Source organism: Tupaia chinensis, unplaced genomic scaffold, assembly GCF_000334495.1.
Source record: "Tupaia chinensis unplaced genomic scaffold, TupChi_1.0 Scaffold148234_1, whole genome shotgun sequence".
NCBI lineage: Eukaryota > Metazoa > Chordata > Mammalia > Scandentia > Tupaiidae > Tupaia > Tupaia belangeri.
In genome coordinates, this window is record NW_006208084.1 from 2,950,984 (window position 1) to 2,975,007 (window position 24,024).

The window sequence follows — 24,024 nt, forward strand, 5'->3', positions numbered from 1 at the left end:
CTTGTTTTTTTTTGTTTTCTTTCTTTTTTTTTTTTTTTTTTGAGAGTTTTTTGCGATAGGGCACGTGCGCTCGCCAGACAGACAGAAAGTGAGAAATCACCACCCAGGGGGGTATGGCCACGCTGCAATCCCTTCTCCTCCATTCTCCTCTCGGGATCTTGGGCACGCACGCACACGCGCCCGGTGTGAGTTTTAAGCCACTGGGTCCGGGACGCAAACTGCAGTCAGCTACATGGGAGTCCAGTGACATAGCCATTACGCTAACTGCTGGTCTCTAAATACCGCATCTATAGTTTTGAAATTTTCTCTATGTTTGGTTATAAAATTCACATATCATACTAGAAAACTTTATTTGATGGAAGAATTGGGTGGGAGGAACTTGACAGGATTTCCAATGAGGTTATTTTATTTGAAAATGGTGCATTTCTTTGGCTCTGCCAGTATTTACAAGGTTTCAGCTCTGACAGTTCCCTGGGAAATGGAAGTCAATGAATTGCAAGTTTAATAAAATATATTTTCAGATACTTACTATCTTTTTATATACATGTTTCATTTTTGGTTAAAGATTTACTTTTCACTCTATATTTTATGAAGAGTTTTTCATAATATACATTAATAATAATATTTTACATTTCTTTTTACTCTATATCATATGAAGATCTTTCCACAATTTGTATTTATAGTACAATTATTATTTTCATTACTTTTGTGTTTCAACAAACTACTTTAAGCCAGTAACACATTTTTAAAGGATATTTTGATCATAATGTAGCATAATATAGTAACATTACAAATGAAAGTTTAATATATGAAAACAATCACACTAATTAGGTAAATAGTTTAAAATATTACATGCTAGCTTTGTGGCATGCATAAAACTTGTTTTTAAAATTTTTACAAAATTATTTAACTTTATTTATCATTATTATTTTAACTTTTCCTGTAGAGCACATGTGTTCACCAGAAAGAGACAATGCGAGAGAGAAATAGAAAAAGGGAAAGTAAAAAAATCAAGCTGCCAGATCAAGGACTCCATTTGTGGTCGGCCATGTGGGAGTCAGTGCCTTAAACCTCACACTGTCTGCTGGCCCCTACATAAAATTTTTAGGAACATGGAACCAACTGTTGGTTAATAGTTACTTTGCTGGACTCCCATATAGTCAACTGCAGTTCGAGTCCCAGACTCAGCAACTTAAAACTCATGCCAGGCACATGTGTGTGCTCAAGATCCCGAGAGGAGAATGGAGGAGAATGGACTGTGGCATGGCCATCCCCCTGGGGGGTGATCTTTCTCTTTATTTCTCTCCGTCTCCCTGGCAAGCACACAAGCCCTATGGCGAAAATCTCTCTTAAAAAAATTATTTTTAAGAACATAATTAATAACTTTTGACCCAACTGTGATGGCACAGATGATACGGGAGCTCCTGCATGATGCTAGAAGCCATATGCAAAGGCTCTAGGTTTGTGTCCTAGGTCTGCCCATGCTGTGTGTGCCCAGGAACATACCCAATGACCCTGGCTTACTGTAAAACTGTGAAGATTGTGGCATGATGATACCTTTGGGAGTCTCTCTCTCTCTCTCTTTCTTCCTCTCCCTCTCTCTCTCCCTCCCTCCCTCTTTCTCTCAAGAAATGAATAAATAAATTTGATAAAAATAATGTAGTGATTTTGAGGCCAGCAGGTAGCTTGGTAGTTAAGGCACTGGACTCCTACATGGCTGACTGCAGTTTGAGTCCTGGACCCAGCAGCTTGAAAATCATGCCAGGCATGTGTGCATGCCCAAAATCCCGAGAGGAGAATGGAGGAGAAGGGACTGTGGCATGGCCATCCCTGATGGCGGGAGGTGGGTGGGGTGGGTGAAGGTGGTGATAACCTGGAAAAAAAAAAAGGGAATGTAGTGATTTCAGAAACAATGAAACTTGAAGAAAAGCATTGATGAATTAATTAATTCAAATATATGAACAAAATTCTGTCCATGCTTTTATTTCTGACATTACCAAACTACCTACAAACCATTGACTATTGTGGGCAAGGCAAGTACTTTTTGCACACAGATAGGGATAATGGGGTAGGAAAACAGGAAGGTCAGGATGTGGAATGAGATGTGCTATGACAGGAATGAGGGCTGTCATGGGGAGACAATGGGGTATCACCCTGGGGAGACTTGTAGTCAGGCAGAAGAAAGTACAAAATGTCATAACTGTATCACCAAATCCCAGAGTCTGAGAGTAAGGTTTAAATACAGATTGAGCATCCCTAATTTGAAATTTTGAAATCCAAATGTTGAAATATTCACTGTGTAAGCTAAATAATGTGGTTGAATGTATAAAAGAAAATGAAATGAAAAAATGTTAAAAAATATTTTAAAATCCGAAATGTTTTGAGTGCCAACATAACACCACGAGTAGAAAATCCTACATCTGACCTCACGTGATGAGTTGTAGTTAAAATGCAGCAACACAAAAAATACTGTATCAAGTGAGCTTTAGGCTATATGTCAAAGGTGTGCATGAAACATAAGTGAATATTGTGTTTAAGGTTAGGAATCATCTGAAAGATATCCCATTATGCATATGCAGATATTCCAAAACCAGCAAAAAATCTGAATTGAAAAAACTTTCGGTTGCAAGCAGTTTTCATAGAGATACTCAACCTGGGTTAAGTCTCATCACTGAAAAATGATGGGAGAAGTATTTTGAATCTTGCTTCAGCCTAGATCTTCTTGAAGCTTCAGAGAGGTAGAACTTGGCAGTAGCTCCAGACTCCTGAACCAAGATTCAGCAGAAGCTAAGGAACTAAAGTAGGACATTATCAGAATCTCAGATGTACTCACAGAAGGGAAGCATATCATATCTACTGGGGAATAGCTAATGCTGAATCACAAAAGCAGGACTCAAGATTATCCTGATAGTCTAAAATTATATTTTCAAATCAGCTAAGTTGTGTGGAATCAAATAAAACTATGTGTACATAGGTCCTAAAAATTAATTACGTAATTGTAGACTCAAAGGAGACCTAAATGGACCTAATTCTTGTAAGAACATTAGGGAGGATATTGGTGGAACCACAAAGTGAGTTGTGCCAATTCATTATCTAGAGTATTAATCAAACCATGGGCAACATCAATAATCATCTAAATAGTGCAATAAACATTGGAGTGCAGATGTCTTTATAACATATGGATCTCCTTTCCTTCATGTTGTCCTATTTTAGATATAAACTAAAGCTTTGGGAAGTTTAAGGAGATCACACAGAACTCACAGCTCATGAGTGAAGGAATTGGGATTACACCCTGTTCCATTCAGTTTCAAGGCCTCGGGGTTCTATTACCTCCCTTATTATGATCAACTGTGTGGGAAGAATTTGATATTCTACACAGCCAACAGAACCCCTGAGGATAACTGAATCATAATATCATAGATCTGAAAAGTAGAACATATGAGGAGGTGCTGGAATTTTTTTTTTTTTTTGGAGAGGTTTTTGCTATAGGGCGCGTGTGCTCGCCAGACAGACAGAGAGACACAGAGAGCTAGAAAGCAAGAAATCATCCCCCAGGGGGGATGGCCACACCACAATCCCTGATCCTCCATTCTCCTCTTGGGATCTTGGGCACGCATGTACACGCGCCCGGCTTGAGTTTAAGCCACCGGGTCCGGGACGCAAACCGCAGTCAACTACGTGGAAGTCCAGCGACATAGCCATTACGCTAACTGCTGGTCCCTGGAACTTTTTAAGGGGAGAGGTTGTGTTTGCCACTGTTGTTTTTCACTTCTCTCCACATGGGTTCGAACAGAAAGCATGTTGGCGATCACTAATAGCGCCACTTCTACTTCCTTTCTGTAATTGTTGAGCTAATGGGCAGTAGACATCACTCAGACATGATCTTTCAGGCCATCGGTGAAAGACCCTCTGTTATTGCAGGTCAAGGAGGTGATAGTTTGCATAACTGGTTTCTGACTACTTAAAAGACTAATATAACACTGGAGACAGTGTGGAAGGATGAATTTCATGGACAATATCTTTAGAAAAGAAAGTCCAACACTAAAGACTACATATAGATGATTGCAATGAATATAGTAAATTCTAGTAATCATCGGTGACAGAAGTCAAAGTCAGTGGTTGCCAGAGTTGTGGTTAGGGATATTGACTAAAATGATAAACAAGGGAACTTTCTGGGATAGAAAACATAAAGATGTCTTATATCTTGATAGTGGTGAAAGTTACATAGGGGTATTTATTTGTCAAGACTCATCAAACTGTATATTTAAAGGTATGCATATATTATACCTAAAAAAGTTTATTTAAAAGTTGTATTTTGAGGGAACCAGCAGTTAGCGTAATGGCTATGTCGCTGGACTCCCACGTAGTCAACCGTGGTTCGTGTCCCAGACCCGGTGGCTTAAAACTCACGCCAGGCGCGTGTGCGTGCGTGCCCAAGATCCCGAGAGGAGAATGGAGGAGAAGGGATTGCGGCGTGACCATCCCCCCTGGGGGGGGTGATTTCTCACTTTCTGTCTCTATGTCTCTCTCTGTCTGTCTGGCGAGCGCACGCGCCCTACAGTGAAAATCTCTCCCCCCCAAAAAAAGTTGTATTTTGATATAAAGCCTTTTATGAAATTTTCAATGATTAATTTTTAAAGGTTTTTGCCATAGGGCATATGTGCTTACCAGATCAATAGTTAATTTTAATTATATTTTATTGTAGATTGAAATGTGTCTCCCCCAAATTCATATATATGTGAGTTCTAATCCTTGGCACCTCAGAATGTGACTGGAAATAGTGTCATTGTAGATGTAACTAGATATGTATGGATGAAGTCATACTGGAGTAAGGTGGGCACCCAATTCAATATGAGTAGGGTTCTTATAAAAAGGAAAAGTTGTGCACAGGGTCATGCACATAGGAAGAACACTATGTGATGATGAAGGCAGAGATTGAGGGGATGCTTGTCCTACCGTAAATGCCAGCAAACTCCCAGCAGCTAGGAGAAAGACATGGAGCCATTTTTTTTTTTTATAGTCCTCAAAAGGAACCAACTCTACTAACATCTTAGACTTCCAGACTCCAGAACTGTGAGACAATTCATTTCTGTTGATAAGACACGCAGTTGGGGTATTTTGTTACGAGAGCCCTAGCAAACTAATACATGTCCCCAGAGTTTAGTTCTCAGTGTCTATAGCTGTTAAATTCAGTATGTTTGTTGAGCATCATCAAGACCTGGTGGGAAAAACATAAGAAATAAGAACTTCCCTCTTCGGGGAATGTGTATATATATTTTTTAAAAAGGCAAAGAAAAACTTAGTTCTGTCAGTTCCTAGTAGGAGCCCTGAGACTGTATCCATGTCAACCAAAATTACGTAAGATTGCCTTAAAGAGGAGAGGGCCAAAATGCTCACTTACAGTGTACAATCTGTCTACCAAGAGTCTAAGAATGTATCAGTCAGTCAGCACGTTTCTATTTCAGTTTAAGAAAACTACTTGGAGAAGTGCATTAAGACTAGAAGATTGATGGGTGCATATAAATTGAATTTAGATAAAGGATATTTTTAACAAGTCCTAGAGCAGAATGAGTCACCTGTCTCTGTCATAGGTATGTAACTGCCATAGGTCTTTAGCGAGTCAGGGTTCTTACCCCTCAGGGTATGCTATGAACATACAGCAGATGTCAATTTGTAATGGATTTCTCTCATTTATCATTTACTTGACAAATATTGATGGAGTGCTCTCTTTGTGCCAAGCACTGTGCTAAGTGATGAAAATTCAACAATGAGAAAGACCCAGTCCCTGTTTTTGGAGATGCACAATATGATAAGTGCGGCTATGAGAAATTGCAAGCTATTGTTATAAGAGAAGGATATCTCAACTAGTCTCAATGAATCAGAGAAGGAATGAGGAATGCATGTATCTATGGGAATATATTGGTTTTTAATTTTTTTAAAAGAATTATTTTATTAAGTTGTTTTTTTTTTTTAATTTTTATTTGGCCAGAGAGAGACAGAGTGAGTGAGAGAGGAAAAGTAAGAAAACAAGCCACCAGGTCCACGACGCCACCTGCAGACCCTGGGAACATATTGTTTTAAGTAGTAGTAATAAGGTGTGCAAAGGCCCACATGTTATGAGAGAGAGTGTGTGTGTTCAAGGAACTAAGAGTGGTTTATTATAACGGAAGCAGAAATGAAAGACATTTAAGTGATAGAGGCAAAGAGCTCTTAGAGTACAAGGCATGCCCTCTGAAGCATCCCATGGACGTTGGAATTAAGATTGCTTCAGTGCCAATCCAGAGATGTTATAATACTGAGTAGTCTGAGAAACACAAACCCAGAAAGAACTGAACAAGCCATGGTCTTGGAGATAAATTGCAGGTTGGTGATTAGAGGAGATTCAAGAGGCAACAAGGCAAGAGCTAGTACTGTACAAACCTGAGGTTAACTGGCTGACAGTGTGGAGATTATAGGGGCTCAGACACAAATTGAGCAAAAACACAAGTAGAACATGGACCTACATTGAGTTAGTAAGAGAGGAGAAAGTTCAAAATTATGGCCTAATGATCAATATATAAAAATGTCCTTTCTCCTCAAACTGATCCACAAGTTCAATGCAATACCTATCAAAACCTCATTGACGAGTTTATTTTAAAATTTACATGGCAATACAAGAAATTTTAAAGAGACAAAGCAAGACAAAAAAAGGAAAATGTTGGAGGACTTACACAACATGATTTTAAGACTTACCATTATCAAGATAAAGCACTATTGGCATGAGGAGAGACAGATTAATGGAATATAGCAGTTCAGAGATATACCCACACATATATGGTCAATTGATTTTTGGCCAAGTCAATTCCAAGGAGTGAGGAAAATCTTTTAAACAAATAGTTTGTGAACAACTAATAGCATTTTGGAAAAAAAAATGACAAAGAGCGCATACCCAGAATAAAGAATATGAATAATTCTTTCAAATCTATAATAAAAAGGCAAACATTCAATCTAAATAAACAAAGACTTAAAATGACACTTAAAAAAAGAATTATGGGGGCCAGAGGTGGTGTGGCGGTTAAGATGCTAGACTCTCATGTGTCTGACCATGGCTCAAGTTACTGACGTGGTGGCTTGAAAATTACACCAGGTGCATGCACATGCATGCCCAAAATCCCAGGAAGAAAATGAAGGAGAAGGAACTGCAGCATGGCCATTCCCCCCCAGGGGGGGTGATTTCTCATGTTCCCTCTCATTGTCTCTCTCTGCCTCTCTCCAACAAACACATGTGCTCTATGGCAAAAACCTTTTAAAATAAAAAGATTTATGAATGGGCAATATACAAATGTTATTCATCTTCAGGGATACTTCAATTAAAACCATGAGAGATACTATTTTACATACACTAGAGTGACTAAAGACAAAACCAAATGCTGACAAGGATATGGAGCAACTAGAACTCTCATACATTACTGATGGAAGTATAAAATGATACAACTATTGTAGATTATACTTTGACAGTTTTTCTAAAACTTCAATGCATCCCCCCCCCTTTAAATGTTTTTTTTTCATAGGGTGCATGCCCTATGGGGAGCGATAGAGAGAGGGAAAATGAGAAAATTAGGAATCACCCCCCCCAAGTGGGAGTGGCCATGCTGCAATCCCTTCTTCTCCATTCTCCTCCATTCTCCTCTTGGGATTTTAAATATGCACATACACAAGCCCAGAATAATTACCAAGCAGGTCTGGGGCTTCGAACCACAGTAGACCATGTGGGAGTCCAGAACCTTAGCCACTATGCTACCTGTTGGTCCCATTTGAATGCATTTTTATACCACAGCCCAGGCTTTTGAACCCTAAGCATCTACTCCAAATTGAAAACATGTTCATAAGAGTCTTTGTAGAATGTTTCTGGAAACACATTGAGAGAAATTTGTTACACATTTAAGATTAGTGTCTAAAGTTTATTGTGAGCTTTTACAAATACAAGAAAAATGCAAATGATATGATATGAAGGTGCAAAAAATAAGAAAAGGCAATTTACAAGAGAATATATGAAATATTGCAAACTTCCTAATAACCAGGGAAATATAAATTAAAAACACTATGGTATACCACTTCATACTCATCAGATTTCAAATAAGCATGGCAACAACAAAACATCTATTGATTTAAATGCTGGCAAACCTGTACGTAAGTGGACACTATTGCCCACTGCTAATGGTAGTGTAAGTTACTCTCTGGAAAGCCAGTTGGCAAAATATATTTAATAGGTGTACATACCCTTTGACCAGGAAATTTTAGTAATTATAATATACATTTCCCTAAAATTATAGCATGAATAAAACAACAAGAATGCTCATGGCCAGCTATGGTGATTCAATAGTAATGCAACACTCACAATCTTGAAGCCACATGGAAAGATCTTGGTTCATGTCCCAAGGTCTCCCTAAACTGGGCATGTGTGCACATGCCTGTGATCCTGCTGGATGAGGCAGGGGTCACATCATGTAGACCCTTTTGAGGGTGCCCCCCCCCGAAGAAACAATTAAATACACTTAAAAAAGAACAATTCCATATTCCACAATGTTTTCTTATGGTTTAAAAATATGTAGGTCTGTCCATTATTGGTTCACAGTCCTAATGTGGTTAACTTTTGCTGTCTTTCTATTTTTCTGTGATTGATGTTGTAAGAGTTTTGTTTACTAGTATTTTGAAGATAACTTTCACTTGGTTGATCTTAATGGTTTTTTTCTTTATTTCATTCATTTCAACGTTTGTAATTATTTCTCCCATTCACTTTCTTTTGGATTTATTCCGTTTCTCTTAGATCTTCTTGAGTGTAACCAATTCCTAAGTTATTTTCAGTGTTCCTTATTTTTCAATATATCAATTTAAAGCTATAAATTTCCCACAGGTACCACTTCAGTAATGTCTGGTTTCTGTAGGTACTGGTTTTATTGTTATATGACTTTAAGTATTTTATAATTTCCATTTTTTTCTTTGAACCATGAATGATAAAGATACATATTTTGAGATATGAAATGAATATAGCTTTATTTTTTTTAATTTTATTTATTTATTTATTTATTTTTTGAGAGGTTTTCGCTATAGGGCACGTGCGCTCGCCAGACAGAGACATAGAGACAGAAAGCGAGAAATCACCCCCCAGGGGGGATGGTCACACCGCAATCCCTTCTCCTCCATTCTCCTCTCGGGATCTTGGGCACACATGCACACGCGCCCGGCGTGAGTTCTAAGCCACCGGGTCCAGGACACGAACTGCGGTCGACTATGTGGGAGTCCAGCAACATAGCCATTATGCTAACTGCTGGTTCCCATGAATGTAGCTTTAATAGACTGTATTTTTGTGACTGATTTCTAATTGTTTTTTTATGTTTCCTAAGATTTTACTTAGAGGGTGTTCAGTGATCAAGTTTTGCAGTTGTTTCACATGAGCTAGAAAACAAAAGTGTTATCTTAGATGATGAATTCACCTGTCCGTTAACTCAACTTTGCTCATGTGATTGTTTAAATGTTATAAATACTACTAATATGTGGTCTGCTTGATATATCAGTTTCTAGGAGAGATGATTTTCAAATTCCTGCCTATGATTATAGATTTGTCTACTTTTGTAAATCTCCTTTTTTGCTTTACAGTTCTGAGCGTCTTTGGTTAGCCACTTACAGGTTCAGCATGTATCTGGCATGCTCTCATTCTTTTATGTCTCTAACTTCTTTTCCAGACTTTCTATTTCTTTTTGTTTCATGATGACTAACTTTCCTAGTTTGCTGCTTCTCTTTAGCTGTTTCCAATTTGATTTTAATCTAATCTCTAAATCTTTATTTTTACCACTGTATTTTTCATTTTTTTGAAGTTATATCTGTTGCGACCTTTAAAAACTCTAAACAAACTGCAATTTTTTGGATTCTCATTTATTAATTTTTCTATTTCTAGAACTTATTCATTTTAAAATATAACCATTTTAAATGTATTGTAAATTTAGTTCTAACTTTGTTGGGAGGGTAAAGAAAGGTAATTCTATCATATATTCTCATGACAGTTCATTTCCTCATGTATTTTGTAGTTTTTTTTCCTCTAGTAAAGTAAACTTTAGGTGGATATGTTTGCGCTTTTTTTTTTTTTTTTTTTTTGAGAGGTTTTTGCTATAGGGCATGTGCGCTTGCCACTAAGACAGAGAGACAGAGAGACAGAAAGCGAGAAATCACCCCCCGGGGGGATGGCCACACTGCAATCCCTTCTCCTTCATTCTCCTTACGGGATCTTGGGCACTCACGCACACGCATCTGGCGTCAGTTTAAGCCACCGGGTCCAGGACTCGAAACGTGATTGACTACTTGGGAGTCCAGCGACATAGCCATTATGCTAACTGCTGGTCTCGAATATATTTATGCTTCCTTTTGTCTTAGGTTGGGAATAAAAACAACTATATGTGAAAATGTTCCTTCAGAGTAGTTTCTCTCCTTGAACCCTGCAGTTTCAATCATCTTGGACTGATTTTATTTTTCAAGCAGGTAATTATTTAATTCTTACATTCACACATGGTGAAGGCATGGGATTTTGGCATATCCTAGATGATTTTAACCTCCTTTCCTTTTCTTGCCACTAAATTATCTATACATATAAGAAGGCTCCTTGCCACTGATGAATGGATCCTTAATGTGTTCATAGAGCAGTGAGTTTCCTGTCAGTGGACAGATTCAAATCAAGCTACATAATCTCCATAGAGATGTAATAGAAGGATTTGTTAACAGTTGTATTAGAAACCATTATGGCTCAACTCTAGCCAGGCTGTTTACATTTGTTACATTTTTCAAATGTTGATCAAAACTATTGTTGGGGCCAGCAGGTGGTGTGGTGGATGAGATGCTGGATTCCCACATGGCCAACCACAGTTCGAGTACTGGACCTGGTGACTTGCTTTCTCACTTTCTCTCTTCTGTCTCTGGTGAGTGCACATGCCCTGTAGCAAAATTTAAATTAATAATAATCATGATAAATAAAAATAAAATAAAATCATTCTTAAAAACACACACATTGTCTTACTTGATAATGAAATGCCAGTGATTCAATGGTCTTTAAACATTAAGCCCTAAGTCTGAGATTCCTAGTGAACAGCTAGAGAACCACATCCTGAGGCCTGCTCAGAAAGCACAAAAGACCTGCCTTTTTCATGTTTGGGCTCTCTCCAATCTCTCCATATTTTCAGACTAGTGGGCAGCTGTCACATCTGCTCAATTCCTGTGGTTTCCTTGTGACTTCAGGCTGGGCTGGCCCTGGCACATTGTGGGGAGGAGTGGCAGCAGTACCTACCAACATCTTGCTGATTAATTATGACTCCTTGATCTCAGCCACGGCAGGAGCTCAGAAATTGTCAGAGCTTGAGCTCCGTGTTTACATCCTGCTGAGAAAAAAAGTTGGAAATTCATTCTGGCAGAAAGAACAGTGAAACTTGCAGGCTAGGGTATAAGCTGTTGTACTAACCCAGGAGGGAAATGATGTTGGTCTGTTGATACTCCCACACTTTCCAAAGATGATACTGGGAAATGTATAGCAAGAAATACATACAGCACACACATACATGCACACAGGTTGGGTCATAAATAGAAACAGAACATACGGATTACTGAAGAAAAAGGAACTCAATCTGCCAGTTTCTGAGACCATTACTCTTTTAGATTGAAACAATCGTAGGGGCCGGCAGGTGGCGTGGTGGTTAGAGGCTCTGGATTCCCACATGGTTGACCATGGTTTGAGTCTTGGACCTGGCGGCTTACTTTCTTGCTTTCCCTTTATCTCACTCTATGATCAGATTAAAAATAATAATAACAAATGGAATTAAATAAATTTTTAAAGATACATTAAAAAATTGTAGCAAACTGTCTTTTCCAAAGATGGCTCCAAAACTGTTTCCATCATTGTTCTTCTCTTCTGCAATGTGACCTTAAAACACTCTCCCATCAGAAGGTAGATTTATTTCCTATTTGTTTATTAATTTTACTGGAATGCCATCACAAATTACCACAGAAAGACTTAAAACACTAGAGAATTGACTCAGTCATGGTGGCATAGGCAGTGGGACACCATTGAATGATACTGGAGCTATATGGAAAGGTCTGACCTTGGTTTGACCTTAGGTCAGCCTGAATATGACAATATTCCCATGGTTGCTCCTGTGATTCTGGTTGGCCAAAAGGCTGGGGAGAGGATCACAGTATGGCAACACCCTGGCAGGTGTCTCTTTTCTCTCTCTTTCTCTGTCTCATTAAAGAAAGAGAAGAAAGAAGAAAGGAAGAAAGGCTGAAGGAAGGAAAGAAGGAAGGAAGATAAACTTTAAAAACAGAACAAAACAGAAACAATAACATTTAAAAAAAAAACACACACACACACACAGAAATTTGTTTTCTCAGTTCTGGAGGCCAAAAGTCTGGAGTGAAGCTATCAGCAGGGTAGGTGTCTTCTGGGGGCTCTATGGAAGGATCTAAGGATCTGACAATCCTTGCCGTTTCTTGACTTACACGTGCAGCACTTGAATCTCTGCCTCTGTTATTATATAGCTTTCTTCCCTGCATCACTCTGCATCTGTGTATCTTCTCTAATAAGAATACCAGTCATTGGGATAGGACCCACTCCAATCCAATATGACTTCATCTTAATTTATTATACCTGCAAAGACCCTATAAAGTAAGGCCATGCTCTGAGATTCTGGGTGAACATAAACTGGGTGGTGGTGGTGGGGGGGCTACTTGATTCAGTATAACTCCTTTAATCTAGGAAGGCCCTAGAATTGCTCTAGCCAGTTAAATATTGTAGGAATGATTCTGTATTGATTTCAAGCTCATTTCTTCTTTCTGCCTATTGAAGTGTTTGGTCTTGAACAAACACTCCTCTTGGAAGCCAGTCATCCTCCTGTGAGAAGCTCATGCCACCTGGAGAGGATACATGAAGGGTGGAGGTTCAGGTGGGATTTCAGTTAAGTTCTATCAGCATCAACTGTTCTGAGTCAATCACTGTGGAATTTTGGTGCAGTGAAGCCTTTATTCGACCATAATCCATTTGACTATAATCCTAGTCAACATTTGACTAAAAGTGCATGAAAGGTCCTTCTATTTCTTAAGTGCACCAAGTTTGTTCCAACCTCCAGGGTTTGAAGCTAACTCTTCCTTTCACCTAAGTGACTTTCCTGTAGCATCCATATGGGTGGCTTCTTTTTGTCATTCAGGTCTGAGCTCAAATTTTACCTCTTCAAAACATCCACGGACCAGCCCGTGGTGTGGTGGTTAGGGTAGCTGAATTCCCACATGAGTAACTACCTAGTTTGAGTCCCCAACACAGCAACTTGAGAAACATACCAGGTGTGTGTGCTTGTGTTCCCCAAATCCTGGAGAAGAAATGGAGAAGGGATTGCAGCGTGACTATTTCCCATAAAGGTTGCTTTCTCATTTTCCCCTTTTCTCTTTCTGTCTGTATCTCTCCAGTGAGTACATATGCCACCTTGGAGGAAAAATTTAAATCTAGTTTGTCATACAACCCCATTGTATTTTCATAGGATTGATTGTTTGTTGATTTTCTTTTTTTGCTTACATTTTTAAACTTCATTTATATTCTACATCTCTTCCTCTTCCCTCTAAAACTTAAGCTTTTGTAGCTTTTTCTTGTTCTCTGCTCTCTTCTGAACTAACCCATAGTTAGTGACCTGACCCATAGTTAACTCTCAGTAGATTAATGCTGAATGAATTAATTATTGAGACCATGTGTTCTAAAGTGACAAGGCAGTCAAGTAGACAAGGATTCAAATCTCTGCTGTAGCATTTACTAGTGTCTTCCTACTGTTTTCAGTTAGATATTACTAACTTTTCTGAGTTGAATGTATTTGTCTATAAAATGGAGATTGACATATTCTTCTCAAAGTATTTTTGTAATTATTTGATGAAATAATTTATGTGTAGCATGTTCAAATTTCAGTTGGAAAACTCAGATATTTTAGAAATAGAATTTTATCAAACTTGACTCTTTTTTTTTTAAGAGATTTTGCCTTAGGGCATGTGTGCTTGCCAGAGAAAGAGGAAGAGAGAGAGAGAGAGAGAAAGAAAGAGGAAAAATGAGAAATCACCACCTGGGGGAATGGCTACACCACAATCCCTTCTCCTCCATTCTCCTCCTAGTATTTTGGGCACGTGCTCACATGCATCTGGCATGAGTTTCAAGCCACTGGGCAGGGACTCAAACTGCAGTAGGCCATGTGGGCGTCCAGCGATGTAACCATTTCACCATCTGCTTGGTCCAAAACTTGACCTTTTTTAATAAATTCACTGTGTCAGAAATACAACCTCCAAACATCTGGAGTTCCCAGATTCCTCGTGCTGTCACTATTTGCTGGGCATGTGGGGTAGTTATCAACATGTTTTAGCAAATAGTTCTTTCTTCCAGAAATATGATAGGATCGTCTTCTTTAAAGGTAGGCATGACTATGTGATTCACATTAGCCAAGGAAATATGAGCACTTGATGTGTGTCACTTACCTCCTGGGAGGAGTCTTGAGAGTGGGTGTTGGAGATGTTGTAGACATTTGTTCTCACTCTGCAAACATTCTCACTGGGCAAGCACACATTAAGATAGAGGCTTTATCCTCTGGGCCCCCTAGTGACTACAATGAGCAGAGACTCCTTGTGGATTTGTAGCATAAGCAAGAGTTTGTGGATTAGTTTGCTTGATATGGTGGCTATTTCTGCAACCTACCTTGAACAACGTGATGTGCTTCCTAGATCCAAGCCATTGGTGGGACATTCTGGTGCATGGGAGGCAACATAATGCTGGAGAAAAGGGCAAGAATAATGTTCAAATACTTAACCACCAGCTTGGCAGACACATCTGAATGGTGGGACCTGTAACACTGGAATCGGGCGTGAGGATGCTGATGTTAACTCTCCAGGTTGTGGATTCCAGTCTGGCTGGAGGCTTTGGTGGACAGGACAACAGTAGAGCATTCTGAACACTTGGACCAGCAGTTATGTGCAAACAGGAATAGAAGCATTTTCACATTTTTATTTTCAGTGTGGACACATTATTGGGGAATGATTGGATATTATCTCCAATTAAGAGCTTCATCTACAGTTTGAATCCTGATTCTGCCACTTACTAACATACGACCTCAAGCAAGTTCTTCCTGTGACTCAATTTTCCAATCTATGAGTGGGGGAAATAATAATTATATATAGTTATTATAATACATAGGGTTGATGATAGAATTAAACAAATAATTTGAATTCAAATGTAGCATGCGTAACAGCATCTGGTGAGGAGTAAGTATAGTAACATAAATGTTTGGCAATATTGATGGCCAACGCCCGTACATGCTGATACCCTGTGAGACATCCTTATTCCCTTCTGATCCTAAGTCATCTCTGTTTCATCTTCCCTTGTTCCTGAGGACACACTTCTTTAGGTCCTCTGCCTGTCTGTTGTATGTCTGAACTGCTCTTGGTACAAAAGGCTTGGCCATGGGGTGTGACAGACTGCGAGGTGGGTTTATGCTTACCTGCATGGTTACCCACACAGCCATTTCTCCTCTGGGTTGTCCTGCTTTGCTGTACTATTTGGGAAAAGAATGCTCTGACAAAAACCCCTGTAATGTCCCTTCTGCTTCTCTAACCATTTGTGGTTTTATTGTGCTCTTTTTACCTTGGGTTACTGTAAGGGGCTGAATTGCCTTCCCCTGCCCCCCGCCCCTGGCCAAGGATTATATGTTGAAGTCCTAACTCCTGGTATGTCAAAATATGGCTGTATTTGAATATAGGGTGTTTAAAGAGATAATTTTATTAACTGAGGTCATTAGAATGGACCCTTATTCGATATTCCTTATAAGAAGAGGAAATTGGGATATAGACATACACAGAAGGAAGACAATGTGACGATATAAGGAGAAGAGCGAGGACAGCCATATACTGGGTAGATGGAAAAGTCATGACGTATTTTTTCTATGCAAAAATGAACCGTGACTTTTCTGACAACCCAATACAAGTCTCAGAAGAAACCAATTTTGTTGACACTTTGATATTGGATTTTTAGCTTCCAGCATCTTGAGACTATAAATAAACTCTTATTGTTTAAGTAACTCAGTTCATTGTATTTTGTTTTTGAGGTCCTACAAACTAACAGTCATTTCTTAGGGTGTCAAGCTATGAGGCCCTTACTAACACCAAAGGTTGGTATCATCTCTCCCCTCATTGGGAAAGTCTGGGAACTCCTTTCTCATCTGCCTAAGCATGTCTATGTCATGACGTCTGATAATGAATTCTTCATGGTCTGAACTCCCCACCTATCTACCCCAGTCCTGACTTCTCAATCCTGACACCAAAGCAAGATAAGGGGAAAACTAGGTATAGAGGAATGGGGTAGAGGGCAGAGGAAGGGCAAGGGGCAAGCTAAAACAAATGACACCTGTAGACATAAGACATCTGTCAATGTGGAGGGTCTCAGCATGGGCGGGGCATAGAGGACATGTCTGCAAGTTATTATTACCACCATTACCTCCACCACATAGGCTCCTAGCAACGTAGCTTAGACAACTTTCTATGCCTGGAAGCTGCCCTTCCCATCCCCTCATTCTGTTCTCTCTCTAAGATCTACTGAGAATTTCTTCTGGGTCCCCTTGCATGCTCAGATGACTTGACCTGCCTTAGAAAACAAGCACCTGATAAGGTTTAGCACAACTCTGAAAAACGAGAATGTGAATGAGTTGTACTAACTCAGAACTCAAAGCACATTCTACCTTCAAAGTTCTGTAGAGGTTTCAGAGGCCTGTGAGTCCCCTAGCCAGGATAATGAACGGCTCACAGAAATACTGCACGAGGTGTGCGTACAGGCTTCTGGTCCCTGCTCCTGGAAAGCTGGGTTATAGTCGGTACGCAGTCACTTTCTCATTTTTCTCCATCATTTTGAAGCACGATTGCTGAGTTCTAAAAGACTTATGAGTCCATAAGTCAAACACCTTGCAAAATGGCTGCCATTACACCCCCGTTTTTCACCTAGCCTCGCGCAGAGGCCCCATTTATCTGCAGCTTCCTTGCTGCACAACTTCCTTCTCCCCTTTATTGCTTTGCATTTCTGTCAGCTAGACTCCAGCGAGGCCATCATTCAAGGATGCGCTTCATCAAAATAATCAGGCCAAGAGCTGGAACGAAGGAACCACGGAGAAAACTGAAGGGTCAATGCTTTCCAAATACCAGCATGTAGAGGGACTTTTCTTAAGCTCATCTTCAATCCTTCCACTGCCAGATCCCAGCCTCACGATGGTTTTATCTTGGTCATTTTTCGTTTCCTTTCTCCTGGCAGGTTAGCATGACAGAGCTCATCCTGGCCCCAGCCCCCAGATGATGTTGCACACTTGTCATTTGTGAGAAACATTGCCAGTCAGTGGGTGTGCTCCACTCTGAAGCTGTTGCAGTTCTTGGAACAGAGGCATCTGCTGGGTGTAGAAAAAGCCATCGGCCTGTGCTTTTCTAAATCATTAAAACGCCACTGGCGTTTTGACAAATTGGCACCGAACTTCGGGCTCAGCAACTGGGAGCAATCTGTTTTGCAGGCTGAGAGAAACAACTGTAAAACTCTGGTAAAAATCTGTTCCTATTGTGTTCAAATACATTGTAGGTAAGAGGCAGACTGCCGAAGTGGAAAAGGCCTGGTCTCGGGAGCTGGAGGTGTCTAGGTTGGAATTCCCACTGTTCCGCTTCCTGGTAGCAAGTGGTGAGCAAGTTAACTAGCGATGCTCTCATTTCTAAAATGGGAACATAAATACAATTCTTTCATGGTCGTGGTGATTAGAAATAGCAAGTGTTTGGCCCAAAGTTGTTGGATCCTGGGTGGTTTGTGGTAGTGAGGATAGCACTGAAGCCTTAGTGATGGCTGTAGTAATAACACTGACAGCAATAGCCATAGTTTTCAGTATTAATAGAAGGAGTTGTGATGGGCCAGAAGGTGATGTGCTGAAGGCACCGGATTCCCACACAGTTCGAGTCCTGGACCTGGCAGCTTGAAAATCACTCCAGGCATGTGTACCCCAAATCCCAGGAGGAAAATACAGGAGAAGGGACTGTGGCATGGCCATCCCCCTGGAGGGTGATTTCTCACTTTCCCTCTCTCTGTCTCTCTCTGGTGAGTGCATGTGCCCTATGGCAAAATAAATTAAAAAAAAAAAAGTAGGAATTGTAATGATAAGAAATAGAGGTGGAAGTGAATAGGAATGAATAGGACCCAGGAGACTCGGATTGTGGTAAGTGACAGAGTTAATGAAATGAGTGGCAGATTAAGAAGCAAGAGACCTGGGGCTAGTCTTGGTAGTTTCTCAACATTCTGTGAATTCGTGTAGAATTACAGAAAATTGGGACATCCTACAGTTTTCTCCAAATCTTCATTTCGTAGACCTGTGTTACCTGCAATGACATATAGGTTGAATAGCAGATGTTTCCTCTTTGTTCTGTGTAATTTAAATGCTAATAAAAATAACAGAGAACTCTGCTTATATTGAGCATGTGTGGTGGTGTGCAAACACATTTTAATTTGACACATATTGCTTTTTAAAATTCTTATGTGTACTCTATGAACTGTGTCTTATTCCATAGTTAGGAATTGAGACATAAAGGAATTTATTGTCTTTCCCAAGTTTACAGAGCTAGTCGTGGTATCGGAATTAGAACTCCAGAGACCTGGTTCCAGAGCTTCTGTCTATGGTGGGGTGACTAAAATTAACAATAATTCATTGTCTATTTCAGAATAGCTAAAAGAGAAAAATTATGATATTCCAACAAAACTAAGAGTAAATAGAATTATGGCTCTGCTAATTATCCTGATGTGATCACTATATATTGTATTCATGTACAGAAAAATCGCACAGTACCCATAAAGACATACATTTGTTATATGTCAATTAAAAAAAAACTGTGTCTAAACTGCACTGTTCTTTACTATAGTGCTGCAGTGAAAGTTTTCACAACCTGGAGATTAAGGCACGTGGCTCATATGATAGAGATGTATTTCTGTAAACAGTCTTGTGTTATAATCTGTCAGCAGTGGTTTAGTGTAGCTGAGATGTCAAAATACAGGGGCCAGCAGTTAGCCTAATGGCTATGTCACTGGACTCCCACGTCGACCACGGTTTGCGTCTCAGACCTGGTGGCTTAAAACTCACGCCGGGCGCATGTACATGTGTGCCCAAGATCCCTAGAGGAGAAAGGAGGAGAGGGGATTGCGGCGTGGCCATCCCCCCCGGGGGGTTATTTCTCGCTTTCTGTCTCTCTGTCTCTCTCTGTCTGCCTGGCGAGTGCACGCGCCCTATAGCAAAAACCTCTAAAAAAAATTTATATATAAGGCAATGTAGACTGCTTTTGTTTATCTCGCCAGTCAACGAATCAAGCAACAACCAACCAATCATAGTTCTTTTTTTAAGTTTTTTCATTTCTTCCATGAGAGAGGGAGACATAACAAATTAAGAGTTTCCCCAACATAATCTTCTTTCTGTGACCCACCCTGATCCTTAGTTTGGATCATGGGTATGTACACTTGCACCCAGGACACAAGAGCAGGACCCTTCCACATGTGCCCAGCATTGTATTACCACTCTGCCACTGGCTGGCCTCTTCAATACCAAGTTCTTAAATGTGACTTATTTTCAAAGGTTAGTGAACAGTACAACCATTTTTTAAAAAGGGTTAATTTGGGAAATACTATAAGATTTTATCAGAGAAATTATGGCAGGACATCATGGTAAAAGACCTAGAATGTTATTGTAAGTCTGAGCTATAAATAACAAGAAGTTAGGCACCTCTTCTCTGGATGTCATTGTACCCCATTTTCCCCTTTCAGAGCACACTTCCTCTTTACAATAAATATAAATGTACCTATTTCCTTTACTGTCTTGTAAACCCTTTGGGATCTATGACAATTTCAGAGTTGATGTGTGTCCCCCAGGGCCTCTTAGGCCAGTTCAGTCTCCTGCCTGCAATATGCTTTCGCCTTGTCTCTGAAAAGGGATTTGCCCTCAGAGTTTGGAGTAAATTAAATCAGTCCAAACATTTCTGCCATGGGCTTCCTTTCGTTTTCAACAAAGAAAAAGACACATTTTTTTTTTCCCTTTTGGGAATTTGACCTGATTTTTAAAGTCCCTTTAATCTGCTACTACACGTGGGCAATGCTTGGACCTAATCATTCTACCAAGCTCACCAGTGCAGGGACTCCAGCACCTTGACCACCCTGCCACCTGCTGGCCCTTATTACTACTCTTGAATGTCAAAGAACTGGCTCATCTGTTAATCTAATTGTATTTAATATGGTAATATGTTTTCCTCTCTTTGTTGCTTTTAAGATTTTTTAAAAAATAACTATTTTATTTTTTATTTATTCGTTCATTGATTTTTTAATTTGACCAGAGAGAGACAGAGGGTGAGAGTGGGAGAGAGAGGAAGTGAGAAAGCAAGCCACCAGGTCTAGGACTCGAACCCCATTTGGCCATGTGGGAGTGTCCAGTGCCTGAACCACCATGCCACCTGCTGATCCCTGTTGCTTTTAAGATTTTTATGTATCTTTGAAGTTCAGAAATTTTACTAAATGTGTTTGGATATGGGCTGATTTTGATTCACTCATTTTAGGACTCAGAGTACCTCTTCAAGTCACTTTTTTTCCATTCAGAAAAATTCTCAGCCATTGTCTCTTCAAATATTACCTCTCCTCCTTCTCTTTCTATTCTTTCCTGTTGGAATCTTTATATTCTCTGTTTCTGAAATTTCTATTATATATATCCTCACACGTTCTTTTTATGTATTCATTTTCAACTGTCTCATAATTTTATTTTTCAGTTACACACTCTATTTTCTTTTGTTTATTTTCTAGTTTACCAAGTCTCTTTTCAGCTATATTTAACCCTCTATTTAAATTCACCATGCTGTTTGTGATATCATTAATAGTTTTTTGATTCTTCAAAGTGTTATTTGATTTCTTTTTAAATACACATATTATTTTTATAGTCCTTTATTTTTTTTGGGGGGGTGGCGTTTGCTCGAGAGAGAAAGAGACTGAGAGAGGGAAAGTGAGACATCACCCACTAGCAGAGATGACCATGCTACAATCCCTTCTCCTCTGTTCTCCTCCTGGGATTTCAGGCATGTATGCACATATGCCCACTGTGATTTTCAAGTTTCCAGGTCTGGGACTCATACTGCAATTGGCGATGTGGGAGTCCAGCACCTTAACCACTACATCGCTTGCTGCCCCCAAAACTCCTTTTTAATGATTTTTGATTTTATCTTTTTGTCTCTTTAACTGTTTACATATTAATTTATGTATAATTTTCAAAGTTTTTTATTTTAGTTTGTGGAGTGCTAATTCTTCTCTTTATTATTTGATTTCCTTCATGATAGTTTATTTTGTATTTAATCTACAATTTTAAATGTAAATTCTCATTTAAATGATATTGTATTTTCTGTGGGAAGATGCTGTGGACTGGAAGTACCTTACATAAGATCCTTGCAGTCACACCAATTCCGAAACAGATTTTGCTGTTTTTTTTCCCATTAGGGGTTTTCTGAATTATGGCAACAATATGATTTCGTATCACCTACCATGGATGATGCAGTCTTGGTATTTATTTTTCTTATTTTTTTCACCCACAGTTAAAACGAAATTTCCCTGAGCTGGAGAAGGAACTTTATTTTTGGAGAGGTTTTTGCTATAGGGTGAGTGCACTCGCCAGAAAGACAGAGAGAGACAGAAAGTGAGAAATCACCCCCCCAGGGGGGATGGCCATGCTGCAGTTCCTTCTCCTCCATTCTCCTCTTGGAATCTTGGGCATGCACACACATGCACCCAGCCTGAGTTTGAGTCACTGGGTCCAGGACTCAAACCACTATTGACTACATGAAAGTCCAGCGACATAGCCATTACGCCAACTGCTGGTCCCTGGAGAATGAACTTTTATCTCTTTTTTCGCAGAAAGAATAGCCCTTTGAGGTTACCAGCCTTATGCAATAGGCTCTGTTACAACTTTTTCTATTTCTTTCTCTCTTCTCTAAGACTAAGTCTCCTACCACTGTGTGGTTGTAAATATCCCAGCACTGCTTCATCAGACCTATGTCCAACATGAGAAAACTTGTGCAGCCTTGTTTTTTATTAACACTTTTGCCTTAATTTTCCATTTTGTGACTAACTCTAGTTCTTTCTTTTAAATCCTTTTGAGCACAACATAAGTGCCAGGGACAAAGCTCATTTTGCAGAGAAAGTGTATGTATTTAAAAGACTATGTATCTCACAGTATTTTCTTGCTGTAATTTAGCCAGCACTCATGGCACAAAGGTAATCCTGCAGCAAGAGTTCAGCCTGCCATATTGTCCGAAGTGTCCTCACTCAATATCATCAATGCATAGTTTTCAAAGATAATCAATGATGAAAGAATTTTCAGGGTTAATTTCACAGTAGTTTCTATAACCACACTCTGATTTGGGGGCATTAGTTAAGAAATAAATATAATTGGGACCAGCAGTTAGCATAATGGCTATGTCGCTGGACTCCCACATAGTCGACCACTGTTCTAGTCGTGGACCCGGTGGCTTAAACTCATGCCGGGCGCGTGTGCGTGCGTGCCCAAGATCCCGAGAGGAGAAAGGAGAAGAGGGGATTGCGGCGTGGCCATCCCCCCTGGGGGGTGATTTCTCGCTTTCTATCTCTCTGTCTCTGTCTGGCAAGTGCACGCACCCTATAGCAAAAACCTCTCCAAAAAAAAAAAGGAAAGAAAGAAAGAAATATAATTGTGCTGGATAAACTTTTACTCCCATATAATGTTCTCCTAGCAATGTAACTGTCATGTAAAAGTGCACTTCTGTTTTATAATAGTCGTAATGATTTAATTTGAATTGCAGCTATGCTACATTTATCTTTTATCTGTGTCCCTGGCTATTATGACTGATAAATGACAGTGATAACTATAACAACTAGCATCCATTGAGTTGTTACCTACATGCCCAGAACTCCTAAACACTTAACTTGTATGATTTTTTTTTAAGAGAGATTTTTGCTATAGGGCACATGCACTCACTGGAGAGACAGAGAGAGGCAGAGAGGTAGAAGGTAAGAAATCACCCCTCAAGGGGGATGGTCACACCCCATTCATTTCTCCATTCTCCTCTCAGGATTTTGGTCACAGACGCACACGCACCGGGCAAGTCTCAAGCTGCCAGGTCTGGGACTTGTACCGTGATTGACTATGTGAGAGTCCAGCGATGTAACCTTCCCATCATCTGCTGGTCCCCGTGATTCTATTTTATCTTTACAACAAAGAACTGAGGCACTGAGGGTTTACAGAAAATGCCAATGGTCATGCAGTGGTGGAGCCAGTATTCAAATCTGGGCATGTTGATGTTAGAGCTCCAAGCTTATGTGAGTACTTAAGTAAATAACTGTCAATGGAATGATTAGAAATATATTGAAACTATTATTATTATTATTATCATTATCATAATCATCATCTTCAGAGAATAAGAATGCATTTGAAAGAAATCTTTGCTGACTGTTGACACATGGATGATGGATAGGTAAGAGAACCTGGAAGCAGGAATTAGATGAAAGAAACAGCACAGACTATGTTCAGCCCAAAGGTTTACATTAGCGAGTAGAACTGTGTCAAATTGTTCTTTACTTTTACACATGGCCCCAAGCACATTATTTATGCAACTGATCATTGTAGGAAGCTTTTAAGTCCAGCTTTACTCTTCTTAAATTTTCAGTTTCTAGAATTAGAGATAAAAAATCTAAAAGAAAGCAGAATTTAAAATTATCTTTGGTAGTACTTTATAGATACAATGCTTTGTATAGTAAAATGAGCATATTTTTAAAAGTCAGATATGTTTGTGGTCAAGTATAAATATAAGTGTCACTGCTTACTGTGGCTCAGTTTCTCAATTTGTAAAAAAATAAAAAGAAGGAAAAGAAAAATAAAAACAATGGAGAGGAAAAGTAGCAGAGCTGCTTTGGAAACTAATATA

General features: G+C 39.5%; 1 pseudogene; it reads left to right on the forward strand.

Annotated features, from left to right (window-relative positions):
• The window catches only part of LOC102473844 (AP-3 complex subunit sigma-1-like), a 47,800-nt pseudogene that overhangs the window by 9,952 nt on the left and 13,824 nt on the right, over positions 1-24,024 (forward strand).